Below are 11,362 nucleotides of genomic sequence, written 5' to 3' on the forward strand. Positions count from 1 at the left end.
TTATTCAACCTAGCTTTTCACCATGGGGTGCTCCTGTTCTCTTTGTAAGAAAGAAGGATGGATCTATGCGATTATGCATAGATTATCGTGAACTTAACCGAGTTACTATCAAGAATAAATATCCTCTTCCTAGAATTGACGATCTTTTCGATCAGCTCCGTGGTGCTTCTACTTTTTCTAAAATTGATCTTCGTTCGGGCTATCATCAAATTCCAGTCCGAGAAGCTGATATTCCTAGAACTGCCTTCAGTACGAGATATGGTCATTTCGAGTTTAGAGTGATGCCATTCGGTTTGACCAATGCTCCAGCAGTATTCATGGATCAGATGAACCGTACTTTCAGAGAACACCTTGACAAATGCGTTGTAGTGTTCATTGATGACATCTTGATCTATTCTAAATCTGAAGAAGAACATGTCCAACACCTTCGTGCTATTTTGGAGATTTTGCGCCGTGAAAAATGGTATGCTAAATTCTCTAAATGTGAATTCTGGTTATCTAAAGTAACTTTCCTTGGGCACGTCATTTCAAAAGAAGGCGTTATGGTAGATCCTGCCAAGATTGAAGCCGTTGTTGATTGGAAAAGCCCAACCAATGTTTCTGAAATCCGTAGTTTCCTTGGCTTGGCGGGTTACTATCGACGGTTTGTGAAGGATTTTTCAAAGATTGCTAGGCCGATGACTCAGCTGTTGAAGAAAGAGTCTAAATTTGTGTGGTCTGAAGAATGTGAAAATGCCTTCCAGGAATTGAAAAAGAGGTTGACTACCGCTCCGGTGTTGACCTTACCTGAAGAAGGAGTGGAATTTGAGGTTTACTGTGATGCTTCTAAGCATGGTTTAGGTTGTGTCTTGATGCAAAAAGGGAAAGTTATTGCTTATGCCTCTCGACAGCTTAGAGTTCATGAAGTTAATTACCCGACTCATGATCTTGAATTAGCTGCGGTGGTGCATGCTTTGAAGATTTGGAGACACTACCTCATTGGAGTCCATTGCAACATCTACACCGACCACAAAAGCCTGAAATATCTCTTTACCCAAAAAGTTCTGAACATGAGACAAAGAAGATGGTTAGAATTGGTGAATGACTATGATGCCGATCTAATTTATCACGAAGGAAAAGCTAATGTGGTGGCTGATGCTCTTAGCAGAAAATCTTGTCATTCTTTGAATTCTTTTCAGGAATTACCTCCTGAACTTGCTTTGGAACTTCAAAAATTGGGAGTAAGCCTTGTAAAAAGGGGCTCTCATCATCTTGATGCCATGTCAGCTGAACCTGACTTCCACCGTGAGATCCGTACTTGCCTTCCTAATGATCCTACCTTCATATCCATTCGAGCTAAAATTCAACTTGGGCAAGCTAAGGATTGTAAGATTGATGATGATGGGTATCTCCGTTATCATGGTAGAATCTATGTTCCGAGTGCAGCTGATTTGAGAAAAAGAGTTCTTGATGAAGCACACCTTTCTTCTTACTCCATTCATCCGGGAGGTACCAAAATGTACAAAGATTTGAGATTACAATTCTGGTGGCCTAGGATGAAGATTGAAGTTATGGAGTATGTCAGTAAATGCCTCACCTGTCAGAAAGTAAAGATAGAACATCAAAAGCCCGGGGGTTTACTTCAACCCTTGGATGTTCCTCTTTGGAAATGGGAGTCTATTTCCATGGACTTTGTGATGGCCTTACCCAGGACTTCCACTGGGAAGAATGCTATTTGGGTGGTTGTGGACCGATTGACTAAATGTGCTCGGTTTATTCCCATCAAGGAGACTTGGAGATTATAAGTTCTAGCTCGTACCTATGTGGATGAGATAGTGCGCTATCATGGGGTTCCTAAAGATATAGTTTCAGATCGGGATCCTCGATTTTGTTCTCGTTTTCGGTTTGCATTACAGGAGGCCTTGGGTAGTAAACTATTGATGAGCACTGCTTTTCACGCTGCCACTGATGGTCAAACTGAGAGAACAATTCAAACCTTAGAGGATCTTCTTCGTGCCTGTGCTTTAGATTTCCAAACTTCTTGGGAGAAATGTTTACCTCTGGTTGAGTTCTCTTATAATAACAGCTATCAAGCTTCCATTAAAATGGCACCATATGAAGCTCTGTATGGTAGAAAATGCCGTACTCCTGTATGTTGGGATCAAACCCAAAATGTTCCAATGTTAGGACCTGATTTGGTGACCGAGTCCATTGAACAAGTTAAGATCGTTCGGGAGCGGATGAAAGCCGCTCAGGACCGTCAAAAATCATATGCTGATGTCCGTCGTCGACCACTTTCCTTTGAGGTTGATGATCAAGTATTCCTTAAAGTGTCACCTATGAAAGGGGTGAAACGGTTTGGCGTTAAAGGAAGCCGAGCCCTAAATATATTGGACCTTTTCGGGTGATTGAAAAGATTGGTCCGATTGCTTACCGTTTAGAATTGCCCCAAACCGAGCAAGGTTCACAATGTCTTCCATGTTTCTCAGTTGAGGAAGTATATTAGTGACCCTAGCCATATCATTCAAGAAGAGATTCTTGAATTGGAGCCTAACTTGGTGGTTGAAGAAAGGCCAATTCGGATTCTTGAAAAAGCCAACAAGCAACTTAGGAGCAAAGTTGTGCCTCTAGTCCGTATTCTTTGGCGTTGTGGAAATGTCGAAGAAGAGACTTGGGAAACTGAAGCTTCTATGTTAGCTAAATATCCTGAGTTATTCTCGTAAGGTATTCCTTTTCTTACTCTTTTTCCGAGTTACTAAGCCCTAGTTAATCATAATTTAGTAAGATATCATTCTTACTATAGAATTTTAAACTAAAAGTTTGAAAATGCTTTTATGATTTTCAATGGTTTTAACATTAGTGAATGTTAAATCTCGTTGTTGGTGACGTCCCAATAATGGGTTTTCTCATTTATTGGTGTAGAAATATTTTTATATCTTGATATGAATATGGATGTTCTTGTCTGATCAACAAGAGTATCACCGTTTCATTGAAAAGATACCTATATTTTCTTATAACTATAATTTCTCCTTCTAAGTTTCGAGGGCGAAACTTTTTAAAAGGAGGGGTGATTGTAACGCCCCGTAAATTTCGGACCGTTAATATATTTCGAAAATAATTAATTAATCAAGTAAAATTTGACAATAATGTATTTAAAGTAAAAATAATTCAAAGAAATATAATTTTATTATATTTTGAAGAAAAGTATTTATTTTGATAGTTTTGAAATGTTTAAAAATAGTTTAAACCGTGTAAAATCTTTTATTTCGAAATAAGGGCGTATCGGGGGGAAAATGACAATTCGTTTGAACGTTGGGTAAACGAATTTGGAAATGGGTCGTATGAATACTCAATTTTATTGTAATCTCATGTTTAAGAACTTTGGTCTTGACGGAATTTGCGTTTGACTTACGGATTTAATTATTATTGAAACAAGTCAAAACCGACTCGTAAAAATCCCGACTAAAAATCCCGCACTTCCTTTTCCTCCTTTCCTTCCTCCCTCACGCGGCATCCCCTTCCCCTTTATTCTTTTTTTTTTCTGATTTCTTTGTTCTATCTTCATCATCATCAACATCAAACCATACCAAACACATTTCTTATACATTCAAGCTTAAAATCGTCACAATTTCTTCGTTTCTTATCGGATTTTTGCATAATTTACCTTTCCGGAATCCCCTCGCCGAGATCTACAACTTAGTGAAGGATTGGAAGACGAGTTTGGGGACTCGTATATTATTGAAGATAGCGGATAGTTGCTAGTTAGGGTTTGGGTTTGAGGTGCTAATTGCTCCTTTTTCTAGCTTAAGGTAACATATTTCGAGTTACTCGACGGATTATCGTCACAATCTTTGTTGTTTTTGTATGTTTTGTAATTTTTGTTGGTGTAGTAATTTTCACATGTCTAGAATGGTTGCATGCATGTCAATTGTTAGCTTAAATTATGCCTTTTGTTAGTTTAAATTAACAAAGTTGAATTGGGGACGATTAATTAATGTTCAGACGGTCTTTTACTAAACAAAAATGAAAAAAAAAAGAGGATTAAGGGTGGGGCAGCAGGCCGGCAGGCCGTGGCAGGCCCGTGGCAGGCCCACGGCTAGCCCACGGCTGGCCCGGGTCGGTCCATTGCTTGTTTCGCGGTTTTCCATGCAAAATTTGTCATTTCAGGTTTATTAATGACATAGTTAGTATGAGCACACTTTAGGAATTGAATCACATAAGTAATAAAAATTATGTTAATGGTAAAACTATGCTTATATTAATAGTTATCACATGTTAGGATAGTTTACAAAATGAATTTGTAAATAATAGGCTTAGAATGAATTGTATAGGGATAATTGTAATGTTTTGTTGATTGTGCCGAAAACTGAGCCTTAGTCCCTTTGACTGATGCGATGTCAGTTAATTGAGTGATTGGTCAGCCGCAATTTAACCCGCACTGCGTCGCAGGTGGGGTTGCGGGTAAAAATTCGGTTGAATGATTTAGATAATCGGCCTTTATCTTGTTTTAGGCCATTTATTATATCTCTATTTCACATGTGTAGTTAGTTGAATTTAAATAGCTTCTTATTTAGTTAGTTGAATTTAAATAGCTTCTTATTTTGTAGTAATGGCCCTAGATTCCCCTAAAGCCTTTAATATTGTTAAAATTGCTAGAATTGGAAGTTAGTATTGAATTCTTATTGAGGACACTGTTGGATTTGTATGCTGAATAGACATTTATATAGCCTTTCACATGATAGGGTGTTAGCAATTAGGTGGTAAGTTGGACTTTTTGTCTTACTTGACTTGTGTGGTGTGGGCTAAAGTATTCAAGCTGGGACTAGCTGGGACTAGGTCCTAGGTGAGTATTTCGGCCTTCATCATAGATAGGTCTTTATAGTCTTTGACGAGTATATGTTCACTGCTTGATAGCCTTTGTGTTCCTGACTAGTGGATGTTTATCCAAGTTGGGGCATGACCTCGCCATTTTATTTTGATAGTAAGTGGTCAGCTTAAGTACTAGCCAACCCTTTGGTGGACTCCTTAGGGTACTCACTTCACTTTGTTTTAAAAAAAAGTTGTGGGTCTTGGGTGCGGTGGTGTGTATCCGCATGTCTAGGTCTGCGCAGATTTTAGGCTAGGGTTGTGTTGTCTCTTGGCCATGTTTTATTAATATTAACCGCTGAGCCAAGATACCGGTTCGATTACCTTCCCTACCTCGTGGTATAGACTCGAGTTACAAAGTGACTATTGACGGTGCTAAGAACTTATGCCTGTCTTTAATATATTGCCCTTTCTTGTATGGTGATTTTATGAACTGTAATAGGTGAGATGTAAGCCGGTTACAGTTGATAAAGTTTGGATTACTATTTGTTATATGATTCACGTGATAGTTTAGTTTGGTCAGTTTAGGGGTCATTTGCTAGAATACATGATAAGTAAATGGTTTATCAAATTGTTTACATGTTACATTACATGTTACATTAATTTTGACGATTCGTGGCTGGGAGGACTCGAAGTTACTCCCCACTGAATTGTGGCTTTCGTGTTTGTATAAAATGCGATTGACAGGTTGTTGATGCTTTGTTGGGGGTCACAGACGAGCTAGTGAGCAAGGAACCTTGGACCTAGTTTGGTTTTCTTTTGTAGAAACCTTTTATCTTTTGGTTATGTATATAACCTTTTAACTTTTGGTTTGTATATAATTTGAAGGGACATATGTCTCCCTTTTCCATTTTGGGTTTGTATCATTCTACTTTCTTATTTAGCTATGGCATGTAAAGTAGTTCATCAGCTTTTGCAGGGTCTTGGCACCCGCTTCTGGGATTGTTGGACTTCTTGAGTTGGATTGGTTGTGAATGGTTTAGTTAGAAAAATTTTTGAAATTGCAGGTTTTATCTAGTTGAACCATTTACAAACATATCCTACCAGTTTTTCCGTAGAATTTACGCCTTTAAGTAATTAGATAACGCTAAATTTTAAGGGTGTCACAGTAGCCGGTTTACGGGGGGATGATTTGTCGGGTTTTGTTAATAATGCAATTTGGTATATAATTACTTCCGTCACTTTCTTTAAACACTTTTATAAACCTAATCACTTTCAAAAGAGAAAACAAACTACGTTCTTCGCATCAATCGCATTGTTGGCAAATCCCGGAGCTTGGAAGGTCAGAATTCGTGTTTCTTTATACCTTTGTAATCCTTGTGTCGAGGGTAAGATCTACGTACCGTTTTTATAGTATTTCGTTAAAGTTGGTTAAACCCTAATATTGGGATTTGGGGGTTTTGTTGTATTTCGTGATTGGTAGTGATTATATATTTGTATGTTAGGAGGAGGATTCGTAGAAGAAGCCTTTTGATATCAGCTGTTGAGACCGTCTGATTGTGTTGCTTTCCAGGTAGGGTTTCCCTACTCAGTATTTGTCCCATAATGTGTTGTTGGTGTTTTGTGATTGTTGAATAATATCATACTCGTATTGTGACGATTGTTGGATTTGGTTGTTGATGGTAGTTGTGATTGATTGTATCTGTCTGTGTTCTTCGGGGCGCGTCCCTGGCTGAGTGGAGTCACTTGCGGGAGTGGCTTCACGCCCATTATTCGCCTCCTGTGGAACCCGTCACAGGAGGGATGTGCACATTAATGAATTTAGGTTATTCGCTCGATGGAGATGAGCGGAGATTTGATGGGTACGGCTGCGGTCCCCCACTGGCGGCGTGGAGTGACCTGTTGCGATGGGCACTATGGCAGGACTACACACTTTAGTGTGTAGTCAGGATTATGGAGTTGGGATTGGAGTTCGGAGTATATCTGTGATGATTGAGCTGTTTGTTTACTGTGTTGTTGGTTTATATAAATTGTGTGATTAGTACTGACCCCGTTTATTATTTTAAAAATTGTGGTGATCCATTCGGGGGTGGTGAGCAGTTATTGAGAAGGTATGAGTCGATTTACAGGGGATAGCTGGGATGTGCCACCGTCAGATGATAGAGTCTTCCACTGTAGCATGATTAGTTTAATAAACATTTCTTTTAGCTGAGCAGACAGTTGGTTTGAGAGCATGTAACCGTATTTTGGTTTTGGTTTGTAACCTTTCACTAAATTTATACTATTTAAATGTTGTTTCGTTATTGTCTTATGATTATCATTGCCTCGGGCAACCGAGATGGTAGCATCTTTATACCTAAGTGGTCCTGGTAAGGCGCTTGGAGTATGGGGGTGTTACAGCAACCATTCCCACCTAAGCCCCGCTCATCTTTACCGAGCGCAAACCTATGTTAATTAATGTGCACATCCCCTCTTGTGGCGGGTTCCACAAGGGGTGAATCAAGGGCGTGACGCCACTCCCGCAAGGAAAACCTACCTTTAGCAATCCGCAAGGGGTTCCACAACCACAACCAATTTACAATACCAACAACAATACCAAAACCAATTAGATAACACAACCGAAATACTAAAAAATCAACAGTAATGAGTAGGAAAACCTACCTTTAGCAATCCGCAACACCGCATAAGACCATATGACGACAAGCAACCACCATTACCACTTATTACAAACAGTATGACAAACCCTATTACTACTAACACAACCATAACCAAAACTAAGGAAGACGATGATGATGATGACTTACCGACGCGTGTTCCGATGACAAAACTACTACCCGCCTCATGCTTTCCATCCCCATGGTGTTTCAACTAACAAAGGGCTCCAAAGGATGAAAATTGGTGACGGAGAGAGATGTGTCGACAATTAGGTTTAGGAGAAATGAAATAAAAACTGATTTTGGTTTCACGACTTCACGATATATATTATACCGCTGAACTCCACTTACTCGATCGAGTATGGGACATACTCGATCGAGTCACAGAGCTACTCGATTGAGTAGCCCTCGCTAGATTAAGCCTCCTAATCCCCAAAGGTTACTATGATGCAAGATCGAACTAATAAGGCTTCCAAAGGTCTAGACATGTGTCTAAGGTCCGTCAACGATGGTCAACGGGTCCTAACAGAGCGGGTATTACAGTCTTCCCCCCTTAAAAATAACTTCGTCCCTGAAGTTCAACTCATCGTCTCCCACAACTCAAGGAGTAACATGAACTAAGGTAACCGATGACAACTCATCCTGGCAAGAACAACCGTAACCATTCCCCACATACCTGATGTGATCAATATTTGAGCATATTTAGTCCCCGAATTAGCCTCGTTCCTATGCTTTTTAGTGCATATTTGGGTCATTTACTATCTTTAGTCCTTTGTTTTGCATATTCTTTGAGGATTTGTTTCCTTGGTAGGAGAGGAGTGCAAACCTTGCACTTTCATGGCAAAATAGAGCTAAATTGATTGAATCCAATGACCAAGCATCAAAGTGAAGACAAGACTAGAAGGCCTTTGTAAATAGTTTAGTAGATGGGCAATGATGAAGAAGATCCTTGCATCTCCGACAAAATCCCGGAGGATTATTGGAAGAAGAAGAGAAGAAAAGAAGAAATGGAAGGTGAGCCAAGATCCGAGCGTCTCACCCCTCGGGACGCCTGTCTAGCAGCTCCCCAGGACGCTCGTCCAAACCACCAGGCCGCTCGTCCAAACCACCAGGCCGCTCGTCCAAAAGCTCCAATCCGCCCGTCCCGACCCTTGGACGCTCGGATTGTACTCCAAAGAAACACGTCCTCTTATTCCTTCATTCGAGATGCGCATATTTTTGGAAGACTAGCTATAAGGAGACCCACATGTTTTCTTGAGAGGAGCGATTCCTCAAGGACTTAATCGTCATTTAAGCCCTTAATAACCCTAATTTGTGCACCTAATCCCCACTATAAATACCCCATTAGTCTAATTAGATTATCATGTTCTTCTTATCAATGCTTAGTGTAGTTTATATTATTCTAATCTCTCTTTAATCTTGTAATCAACTTCTAATCAAGTCTTAATACAAATCTCATTTCTTTATTGTTCATCTTTTATTTTGGGTAATTGAAGATTATTTGGGTTTATTGGGAGATTGACAACCTTCCATCAATCATCAAGTACTTCTACTATTCTTTGCATTATTATTTTGGAATCATCATTAGGTATAACTTTCTTAATCCCTTCTTAATTATTGTTAATCATCTTTATTTATTCATCATGTTTTGCTTTGTTAATATGATTGACAACCTTGTTAACATGTTAAACTTGATAATGAGTGAGTAGTTTCCTTAACTAGGGTTAATGGGTAATTAGGGGAAATCAACATGGGGGATGATTCATGCTTAATTTAATATGTTTTCATAATTTATTTGCTTGCTTGTTGTGATCTCAACTTATGCACATGTTATGTTTGATGAAATGCGAGCCTATGAATTCTTGCATTTTTTACCCATCACTTACCTTTTCAATGAGACTTGTAAGACATAAACAAACTCGAGTCTCATTAGACCATGCATATAGTTGAGTAGGGAGGATTAAGTCGACTTGTAGGTGTTGTACAATCTAATCGATTCGGCTCCGGGACCCAAACCTTCCTAGGATTGTAAGATATAAACAAACTCGATCCTATCACAACAATAATTGCTTGCTTATAATTTGAGAATATGTTTGTATGATCAATTCCCATGAATCCCCTATGAACCCATGACACCCTAGTGCTTTTAATCAATTGTTTACATCTCCTTTTAATCATCTTGCTTGTTTACTTTTATTGTTATTTAGTTTAGTGATCTTCTTATCTCAACCCAAATTGTGACACCCCTAGACACCACTACTTGCAATCGAAAATCCTACATCAATACCCGTCCCTTGGGATCCGACCTTTACTTGCCTCTTTACTAATAGTAGAGTTGTTTGTGAAGATATAAATATTGTTTTGGTCTAGGTGCTCCTAACGACAAGTAACCGAAATCTAAGCTCCAAGACTGTCCGACCAAAAATGGCGCCGTTGCCGGGGACGGTGTTAACTTGATTTGATTTTCTTAGATTGTTATTAGTTGTGTCTTTCTTTACCTTGGGGAAGTAAAACTCCTCAAGGTTTGTTCTAATTGTTTTCGAGTTGTTTGATATTTTGCATGTCTAGAAGATCACAAGGTAACTTGTTACCCATTGATCACGAAATTGAAAGAACTTTGACAACCAATAGAAGACTTGCTAGAAATACTTTGAGAGGTATTGGTGAGGTTGTAGATATTCAACCAAATACTATTGAGTTCATCAACCCTTTTGCAAGAGAAGGTGAGGAGAACCCAACACAAAATCAACCACAAAATCAACCTACGATGCCTAAATTTTCATCACATTCCGTACCAACTGAGGAGAACCTACCCAATGGAACTCCCACACCACAACACTTAACCGGAAATTTTATTGCAAAATCCGCATTCATCTAATTATTCGAAAGAAGCCAATTTGGGGGGATGCCTAGTGAAGACCCTCACTCTCACATGGAGGCTTTTTGTGACTATTGTGATGCGATTTCACAAACCGGAGTAACTCAAGACCAAATTCGATGTGTCTTATTTCCTTTTTCTCTAATTGGCACCGCGAAACAATGGTTGAAGAGCCTTGATAAGGCTACTCTTGGAATTGACTCTTGGAAGAAGTTGGTTCTAGCTTTCTACAAAAAATTCTACCCTCCGGAAAAGACAAACATGCTAAGAGCTCAAATTACGGGTTTTAAGCAAAGGGACGAAGAATATTTGTCTGAAGCTTGGGAGCGATTTAAAGGAACTTGTCGCTCATGTCCTCATCATGGACATAGTGAGTGGTTCTTGGTACAACAATTTTGGAACGGTCTTTATGAAGACTCAAGAATCATTCTCAACATGGGATCAAATGGTATGTTCACCGAAGTTGACGATAATCAAACGTGGAACAAGATTGAGGAAATGGTGGTCTATAATTCACAATATAGTAAGCCTCGCAAGACTACTAGAGGAGGAAAGCATGAAGTGGACTCTATTACTCAATTGGGTGCTCAACTTAGTGCTCATATTGATACCATCAACTTGAAGTTTGAAAAGGCTATGGCTAAGCTTGAAGAAGCCTCAAAATCACCAAAGCAACATGTTAATGCCATGGTGGCATCTTCATCAATCCCAAGTGGGATATGTGAGAATTGTGGAACTTTGGGACATGACCAAAGTGAATGTAGGGGAACAAATGAACAAGTGAATGCTTTCCAAGCATACAAGAGTGGTACCCCTTATTCCAACTATTATAATGAAAACACCAAATTCCACCCAAATCTCTCATACAAAAGCCAAAATGTTCAAAACCCTCAACCAACATACACCCCACCTCCCATGAGAAACCAAAATCAAAGACCCTTTTACAACCAAAACCAAGGTTATCAAAATCAAACTCCATACAATCAACAAAATGACCAAGGTTTTGATGTTCAAAAAGCGGTCCTCCAAATGCAAAAGAATCAAC

At 39.2% G+C, this 11,362-nt stretch overlaps 1 long non-coding RNA gene and 1 other non-coding gene across 2 annotated transcripts; one reads left to right on the top strand and one right to left on the bottom strand.

Annotated features, from left to right (window-relative positions):
* Positions 1-3,256: 3,256 nt before the first annotated feature.
* LOC141639539 (uncharacterized) lies at positions 3,257-5,759 on the top strand. The gene is made up of 2 exons (XR_012542563.1): positions 3,257-3,788; positions 5,533-5,759. It is a non-coding gene; the product is annotated as an uncharacterized LOC141639539 (long non-coding RNA).
* Positions 5,760-10,578: 4,819 nt separating this feature from the next.
* On the bottom strand, positions 10,579-10,686 carry LOC141639541 (small nucleolar RNA R71). The gene has a single exon (XR_012542565.1). It is a non-coding gene; the product is annotated as a small nucleolar RNA R71 (small nucleolar RNA).
* Positions 10,687-11,362: the final 676 nt, after the last annotated feature.

Source organism: Silene latifolia, unplaced genomic scaffold (genome assembly GCF_048544455.1).
Source record: "Silene latifolia isolate original U9 population unplaced genomic scaffold, ASM4854445v1 scaffold_431, whole genome shotgun sequence".
Taxonomy (NCBI): Eukaryota; Viridiplantae; Streptophyta; class Magnoliopsida; order Caryophyllales; family Caryophyllaceae; genus Silene; species Silene latifolia.